The sequence below is a fragment of the Arachis stenosperma genome, chromosome 3 (assembly GCF_014773155.1).
Source record: "Arachis stenosperma cultivar V10309 chromosome 3, arast.V10309.gnm1.PFL2, whole genome shotgun sequence".
Classification (NCBI taxonomy): domain Eukaryota; kingdom Viridiplantae; phylum Streptophyta; class Magnoliopsida; order Fabales; family Fabaceae; genus Arachis; species Arachis stenosperma.
Genome location: NC_080379.1, coordinates 110799979 through 110809401, shown reverse-complemented (window position 1 = coordinate 110809401; position 9423 = coordinate 110799979). Strand labels below are relative to the sequence as shown.

Below are 9423 nucleotides of genomic sequence, written 5' to 3'. Positions count from 1 at the left end.
TTTTCTAGTTTCTGGGGTCAATCCTTCATAGAAAGCTCGGAAGCCCACTTTGTCAGTTGCTTTCTTGTATCTTTCCCAAGCCTTGAAGAGTGGTTCTTCGTCCCCTTGTGTGAATAAATGTCCCTCTTCTTTCGGCTGGATGATCTGGTTGGATGAGGTGAATTTGGCCAGAAATTTTGTGACCAAATCATCCCAACTAGTAATACTTCCTTGGGAACAAGTTTCAAACCATTGTGCAGCTTCACCCTTCAATGAGAAGGGAATAATAGGATCTTGTAATTGTCCTGATCTGGACCATCAGTTTTGACTGCATTGCAAGTTCTCAGGAAAGTAGATATATGTTGTTTAGGATCCTCTGATGGATTTCCATCATAAGAGCAATTGTTCTTGATGAGTGCAATGAGTGGTGGCTTCATGTCATGATACCCTTCGTCTGTAGAAACTTGATTTCCTGTGATATGCAAACAATCAGAGTGACCCAACAACAACACTCTTGAGAATTAAGTGCAGTTATTTGAGATAAATTGTTAGTGAGTTAGTAGAGGCAATTTCTCAAACAGTTAGTGTGTTAGTAAGAGTTAGAATAACAGAAAAGAAAAAAAAATGCTTAATCTAGACCTCCACTTCACTTAATCATTGTCAATCTATTTCAATCCCCGGCAACGGCGCCAAAAACTTGATGTGTGGAAAACGATCCAACACAAAACTCACCGGCAAGTGTACCGGGTCGCATCAAGTAATAATAACTCACATGAGTGAGGTCGATCCCACAGGGATTGAAGGATTGAGCAATTTTAGTTTAGTGGGTGATTTAGTCAAGCGAATCAAGTTTTGGTTGAGTGATTTGTGTTTAACAGAAATTAAATGACAGTAAATGTAAAGGGGGAAGGGAGAAATGCAGTAAATTGAAGAACAGAATTGTAAATGTGCAGAATCTTAAATAGCAAGAAAGTAAATGACTGAAACTTAAAGTGCAAGAAACTTAAATTGCAGTAACTTAAATGGCAAGAAAGATAAATTGCTAGAAAGTAAAAGGGAATTGAGGAATGGGATTGTAAGATCTAAACAAAGAAGAAGTAAATTGCAGTAAATGGTTGAGCAGAAAGTAAATCAGAAGCAAAGAGCATTCAAACAAAGAGAAAATAAAACGCAGCAAAGGTTCACAGAAGAACCAAAAGTGAAATTGTGATATCAGGATCCCAAGGGCTTAGGTAGCAGAGCCTAAAACCCAATTTCCTTCCCAGATCTGAATGAACTAAGCAATTGACAGAAAATTAAAGAAGAAGCAATTAAAGAACAGAATTGGAATTTAATTATGCAGAAATCAAAGTGCAAAGAGTTTGAATGGGAATTGGGACAGAATTTCCCCAATTTCACACATCCAATACTCAGAAAAACAGAGAGTAGAATTGCCCAAGGGAAATGAGGAAGGAGATCAATCAATTCTCCCTTGATCCTCTTAGTTCTCGGCCAATTCTCTCAAGAACAATTCCAAGAGAGTCAAAGCTCCAAAGGAATGTGAAAGTGAAAATTCAAAAGCCAAGGTAAAAGTAAAAATTCAAAAGTGAGCATAAAGGTCCTAATTACATCAAACTAACTCCTATTTATACACTTTCTATTCTTGGATAATGGGATTTGGATGGGCTTTTGGATTGGTGAAGAAATGAATTCAAATGAATTTTTAATTTGAATTTTGGCCCAAAAACCACTCCCAGGAGGCTGCCCTGCCCTTGTGGAGGGCAGGGCAGAAAATTGATGCATGGTGGTGTGATTTGGTGCGGCCTTGGTGCTTGTGGTGCGAGTCTGTGCGCGTCTGGCATGAGTTTGGTGCGCCAGAGGCTGCCCTGCCCGCGCCAAGGGCGGGGCAGAAAATGTTGATGCGCCAGAATTGAGGAGCGCGCGTGCGCGCGATGCACGTTGGTGCGTGGGACGCTGCCCTGCCCGCGCCAAGGGCAGGGCAGGAAGTTTGATGCGCCAGATTGAGGAGCGTTGCGCGCGGTTGGTGCGCAAGGAACAAACTTGGTGCGCCAGCTTTTGAATTTTGGTGCGCCAGCTTCAAATGCTGCCCTGCCCGCGCCAAGGGCAGGGCAAGGTTCCTTCCTTCACGTCTCGGGTTCGAACCTGGGAGGGTGCAAACACGCTATTTATTTTCTTGGTTTCTTGGCACGGTAGTCACCCTTAGTCTTTGGCTTCCTCATGGTTCTTGGTTCGAACCTTGTGGCATGCATGGGAGCTATTTTTCCTTTGATTTCTTTCCTTTGAGAGCCCGATCCTGCTCTCCACAAGGGCAGGGCAGAAATTGCTTTCTCTTGGTTCCTAGGCACCATTTTGTGCTCTGCCCTTGGAGTGGGCAGGGCAGAGTTGCCTTTCTTGGTTCGGTCACTTAATGCTGCCCTCCTAGAGGGCATTCTGCCCTTGTGGAGGGCAATGTTGCTTCTCCCATTGTGATGCGGCACGCTTATCTCCTCTTTGGCCATGCTTTCCTTTTCTTGTGTCACGCTTCTTGGGCCACGCTTTTCATTTTCTTTTCTTTTCTTCACCTAAAATAAACCAAACAACCACTCAAAGTATCACTAAATTCAAGAGGCTTATAAATCAATTAAAATTCAATTAAAATGAGCTCAAACCTCAATGATTAACATTAAATTCATGGTGGTTGCTTGATTTAAAGAAGTTATGCATTTTCACTCCAAATCACTAACTTAGGATGCAAGAAAGTGCATAAATGCTAACAAAACAAGTGAAATTAGCTTGAAAAATGGGTATATGATGACTTGTCATCACCCATTCCTCAATTCCCTTTTTATATTCAAGCCATTTATCTTTCTTGCCATTTAAGTTACTGCAATTTAAGTTTCTTGCACTTTAAGTTTCAGTCATTTACTTTCTTGCTCTTTAAGATTCTGCAAATTTACAATTCTGTTCTTCAATTTACTGCACTTTTTCCTTCCCCCTTTATATTTACTGTCATTTACTTCCTGTTAAACACAAATCACTCAATCAAAACTTGATTCGCTTGACTAAACCACCCACTAAACTAAAATTGCTCAATCCTTCAATCCCTGTGGGATCGACCTCACTCATGTGAGTTATTATTACTTGATGCGACCCGGTACACTTGCCGGTGAGTTTTGTGTTGGATCATTTTCCACACATCACCTTGTACCATAGGCACCATGACCTTTGAAAAAGCTCTATGTTATCTAGGGTCAGGGATAAATCTTATGCCACTCTCTGTAATGGAGAAACTGGGGATCATTGAGGTACAACCTGCCTTGTTCTCATTACAACTGGCAGATAAGTCATTGAGACAAGCTTATGGAATAGTAGAGGACGTGTTAGTAAAGGTTAAAGGCCTTTACATCCCTGCTGATTTCATAATCTTAGACACTAGGAAGGAAGAGGATGAATGCATCATCCTTGGAAGACCTTTCCTAGCCACAGCAGGAGCTGTGATAGATGTCAACAGAGGTGAATTAGTCCTTCAATTGAATGGGGACTACCTTGTGTTTAAGGCACATGGCCATCCCTCTGTGACAAAAGAGAGTAAGCATGAAGAGCTTCTCTCAGTTCAGAGTCAAGAAGAGCCCCCACAGTCAAACTTTAAGTTTGGTGTTGGGAGGCCACAACCAAACATTAAGTTTGGTGTTAAGACCCCATATCCAAACTCTAAGTTTGGTGTTGGGACTATACAACATTGACCTGATCACCTTTGTGGCTCCATGAGAGCCCACTGTCAAGCTATTCACATTAAAGAAGCGCTTGTTGGGAGGCAACCCAATTTTATTTATCTATTTTTTATTTTATTGTATTTTATTGGTATTTTATGTTTTATTAGGTACATGATCATGTGGAGTCACGAAAAAAATATAAAAATTAAAAACAGAATCAAAAACAGCAGAAGAAAAATCACACCCTGGAGGAAGGACAGACTAGCGTTCAACGCCAGTAAGGAGCATCTGGCTGGCGTTCAACGCCAGAACAGAGCATGAATCTGGCGCTGAACGCCAGAAATGTGCCTTAAGAAAAGCTGGCGCTGAACGCCAGGAATGTGCCTTAAGAAAAGCTGGCGCTGAACGCCAGTAACAAGCATGGAACTGGCGTTCAACGCCAGAAACATGCTACATATGGGCGTTGAACGCCCAGAACATGCTTCACATGGGCGTTGAACGCCCAGAACGTGCATCACCTCGGTGTTTAAATGCCAGAATGGTATGCAAAGGCATTTTACATGCCTATTTGGTGCATGGATGGAATTCCTTGACACCTCAGGATCTGTGGACCCCACAGGATCACCTCAGGATCTGTGGACCCCACAGGATCCCCACCTAACATATTCCCACCTTACCTCCTAATCCTATTACACTCTCCCCCATGTCACACTTCCCCACAACTTCAATTTCTGAATCTCTCTTCCCAATAAACACTCTTTCCCAAAACCCTTCACCAATCACCTCAATCTCTCTTCCCCATCACCTATTCACCACTCACATCCATCCACTCTTCCCCATAAACCCCACCTACCTTCAAAATTCAAACACACTTTCCCACCCAAACCCACCCTAAAATGGCCGAACCTACCCTCTCCCCTTTCCCTATATATACACCTCCATTCCACTTCATTTTCACACAACACAACCCCCTCTTCTATACCTTGGCCGAAACCCACACTCCAACTTCTCTTCAATATTTTCTTCTTCTTCTTCTTCTCTTCTTTCTTCTCTTTCTCGAGGGTGAGCAATATTTTAAGTTTGGTGTGGTAAAAGCATAAGCTTTTTTGTTTTTCCATTACCATCAATAGCACCTAAGGCCGGAGAATCCTCTAGAAAAGGAAAAGGGAAGACAAAAGCTTCCACCTCCGAGTCATGGGAGATGGAAAGATTCATCTCCAAAAGCCATCAAGACCACTTCTATGATGTTATGGCAAAGAAGAAGGTGATCCCTGAGGTCCCTTTCAAGCTCAAGAAAAATGAGTATCTGGAGATCCGACATGAAATCCGAAGAAGAGGTTGGGAAGTCCTAACTAATCCCATGCAACAAGTCGGAATCTTAATGGTTCAAGAATTCTATGCCAATGCATGGATCACTAGGAACCATGATCAAAGTATGAACCTGAGTCCAAAGAACCATCTCACAATGGTTTGGGGGAAATACTTAGATTTTAGTCCGGAGAATGTGAGATTGGCGTTCCACTTGCCCATGATGCAAGAAGATGTACGCCCCAACACTAGAAGGGTCAACTTTAATCAAAGGTTGGACCAAGTCCTTATGGACATTTGTGTGAAAGGAGCCCAATGGAAAAGAGATTCCAAAGGCAAGCCAATCCAACTAAGAAGACTGGACCTCAAGCCTGTGGCTAGAGGATGGTTGGAATTCATTCAACGCTCCATCATTCCCACTAGCAACTGATCTGAAGTTACTGTGGATCGGGCCATCATGATTTATAGCATCATGATTGGAGAGGAAGTAGAAGTTCATGAAGTCATCTCTAATAAATTCTACAAAATAGCCGAAAAGCCCTCCACCATGGCAAGGCTAGCTTTTCCTCACCTTATTTGCCATCTATGTTACTCAGCTGGAGTTATCATAGAAGGAGACATCTCCATTGAAGAGGATAAGCCCATCACCAAGAAGAGGATGGAGCAAGCAAGAGAGACCCTCCACGGTTCTCAAGAGATGCATGAGGAAGCTCATCATCAAGAAATCCCTGAGATGCCTCAAGGGATGCACTTTCCTCCCAACAACTATTGGGAACAACTCAACACTTCCTTAGAAGATTTGAGCCACAATGTGGAACAATTAAGGGTGGAACATCATGAGCACTCCATCATTCTCCATGAAATAAGAGAAGATCAAAGAGCAATGAGGGAAGAGCAACAAAGGCAAGGAAGGGACATAGAAGAGCTTAAGGACATTGTTGGTCCTTCAAGAAGAAGATGCCACTAAGGTGGATTCATTCCTTGTTATTATTTCTTTCTGTTTTTCGGTTTCTATGTTATGTTTATTTATGTTTTGTGTCTCTACTTCATGATCATTTAGTGTTTAGTAACTATGTCTTAAAGTTATGAATAATTCCATTAATCCTTCACCTCTCTTAAATGAAAAATGTTTTAATTCAAAAGAACAAGAAGTACATGAATTTCGAATTTATCCTTGAATTTAGTTTAATTATATTGATGTGGTGACAATACTTTTTGTTTTCTGAATGAATGATTGAACAGTGCATATGTCTTTTGATATTGTTGTTTATGAATGTTAAAACTGTTGGCTCTTGAAAGAATGATGAACAAAGAAAAATGTTATTGATGATCTGAAAAATCATGAAATTGATTCTTGAAGCAAGAAAAAGCAGTGAAAAAGAAAGCTTGCGAAAAAAAAGGAGAGAAATGGCGAAAAAAATAATAGAAAGAAAAATAAAAAGCAAGCAGAAAAAGCCAATAGCCCTTAAAACCAAAAGGCAAGGGTAAAAAGGATCCAAGGCTTTGAGCATCAATGGATAGGAGGGCCCAAGGAAATAAAATCCAGGCCTAAGCGGCTAAACCAAGCTGTCCCTAACCATGTGCTTGTGTCATGCAGGTCCAAGTGAAAAGCTTGAGACTGAGTGGTTAAAGTCGTGATCCAAAGCAAAAGAGTGTGCTTAAGAGCTCTGGACACCACTAACTGGGGACTCTAGCAAAGCTGAGTTACAATCTGAAAAGGTTTACCCAGTTATGTGTCTGTGGCATTTATGTATCCGGTGGTAATACTGGAAAACAAAGTGCTTAGGGCCACGGCCAAGACTCATAAGTAGCTGTGTTCAAGAATCAACATGCTTAACTAGGAAAATCAATAACACTATCCGAAATTCTAAGCTCCTAGAGAAGCCAATCATTCTAAACTTCAAAGGAAAAAGTGAGATGCCAAAGCTGTTCAGAAGCAAAAAGCTACAAGTCCCGCTCATCTAATTAGAACTAATATTCATTGCTATTCTGAATTTATAGTATATTCTCTTCTTTTTATCCTATTTGATTTTTAGTTGCTTGGGGACAAGCAACAATTTAAGTTTGGTGTTGTGATGAGCGGATAATTTATACGCTTTTTGGCATTGTTTTTAGGTAGTTTTTAGTAAGTTCAAGCTACTTTTAGGGATGTTTTCATTAGTTTTTATGTTAAATTCACATTTCTGAACTTTACTATGAGTTTGTGTGTTTTTCTATAATTTCAGGTAATTTCTGGCTGAAATTGAGGGACTTGAGCAAAACTCTGAAAAAGGCTGACAAAAGGACTGCTGATGCTGTTGGATTCTGACCTCCCTGCACTCGAAATGGATTTTCCGGAGCTACAGAACTCCAAATGGCTCGCTCTCAATGGCGTTGGAAAGTAGAGATCCAGAGCTTTCCAGCAATATATAATAGTCTATACTTTATTCGGGAATTGACGACGTAAAGTGGCGCTCAACGCCAAGTACATGCAGCTGTCTGGAGTTAAACGCCAGAAACACGTCATAACCCGGATTTGAACGCCAGAAACACGCTATAACTCGGCGTTCAACTCCAAGAAAAGCCTCACCTCGTGGATAGATCAAGCTCAGCCCAAGCATACACCAAGTGGGACCCGGAAGTGGATTTATGCATCAATTACTTACTCTTGTAAACCCTAGTAGCTAGTCTAGTATATATAGGACATTTAACTATTGCATTAGACGTCCTTTTGACCACGTTTCATCTCTGGTCTCAGTTTGGTTTTATTCTTCATCTTAGGAGGCCATTGATCACGTTTTAGGGGGCTGGCCATTCGGCCATGCCTGAACCTTTCACTTATATATTTTCAACGGTGGAGTTTCTGCACACCATAGATTAAGGGTGTGGAGCTCTGCTGTACCTCAAGTTTCAATACAATTACCATTACTTTCTATTCAATTCTCTTTTATTCTTATTCCAAGATATACGTTGCACTTCAAACTTGATGAATGTGATGATCTGTGACACTCATCATCATTCTCACCTATGAACGCGTGTGACTGACAACCACTTCCGTTCTACTTTAGGCTGGGCACATATCTCTTAGATTCCCCAACAGAATCTTCGTGGTATAAGCTAGATAGATGGGGGCATTCATGGGGATCCGGAAAGTCTAACCTTGTCTGTGGTATTCCGAGTAGGATCCCGGGAATCCGGAAAGTCTAACCTTGTCTGTGGTATTCTGAGTAGGATTCCGGTATTGAATGACTGTGACGAGCTTCAAACTCCTGAAGGCTGGGCGTTAGTGACAGACGCAAAAAAATCAAGGGATTCTATTCCAACCTGATTGAGAACCGACAAATGATTAGTCGTGCTGTGACAGAGCATTTGGACCATTTTCACTGAGAGGATGGGATGTAGCCATCGGCAAGGGTGATGCCTCCAGACGATTAGCCATGCAGTGACAGCGCATAGGACCATTTTCCCGAGAGGATGAAAAGTAGCCATTGACAACGGTGATGCCCTACATACAGCTTGCCATGGAAAGGAGTAAGAAGAATTGGATGAATGTAATAAGAAAGTAGAGATTCAAGAGGAGCACAGCATCCCCATATGCTTATCTAAAATTCCCACTATTGATTTACATAAGTATTTCTATCCTATTTTATTTCTGTTTATTATTAATTTTCAAACTCATCATAAACCATTTTAATCTGCCTAACTGAGATTTACAAGGTGACCATAGCTTGCTTCATACCAACAATCTCTGTGGGATCGACCCTTACTCACATAAGGTATTACTTGGACGACCCAGTACACTTGCTGGTTAAGTTGAACGGAGTTGTGTCCACACATAGCAAAGAGCCATAATAATGATTCCATACAATAACAAAGAGTACTACAGTGATGTGATCACAATTTCGTCCACCAGTCCACCCGGATGTCTATAGGTTGCTCTTGTTCCCCTTTTCACTCAGGGACAAGGCAACAAAGTGGCTTGAATCCTTCCCAAAAGAAAGCTTGACAGATTGGGAGGAGATAGTGAACAAGTTTTTAGCAAGATTTTATCCTCCTCAAAAGATTAATAGGCTAAGAACTGAGGTGCAGACTTTCAGGCAACAAGATGGTGAGACACTTTATGAAGCATGGGAGAGATTCAAAGACTTGACAAGGAGATGCCCACCAGAGATGTTTAATGAGTGGGTTCAACTTCACATCTTCTATGAAGGTCTTTCCTATGAGTCAAAGAAGGCTGTAGATCATTCATCAGGAGGTTCTTTAAACAAGAAGAAAACCGTTGAAGAAGCCATAGATGTCATTGAAACAGTTGCTGAGAATGACTACTTCTATGCCTCTGAAAGAAGTAACACTAGAGGAGTAATGGAGTTGAACCACATGGATGCACTGTTAGCCCAAAACAAGATGATCACCAAGCAGCTAGCAGATCTTACCAAGAAGGTGGAAGAGAACCAAGTTGCAGCAG

At 41.4% G+C, this 9423-nt stretch overlaps 1 non-coding gene across 1 annotated transcript; it reads right to left on the bottom strand.

Annotated features, from left to right (window-relative positions):
• Positions 1-9026: 9026 nt before the first annotated feature.
• LOC130972095 (small nucleolar RNA R71) lies at positions 9027-9134 on the bottom strand. Its single transcript, XR_009083294.1, has one exon. It is a non-coding gene; the product is annotated as a small nucleolar RNA R71 (small nucleolar RNA).
• Between the last annotated feature and the right edge of the window lie 289 nt (positions 9135-9423).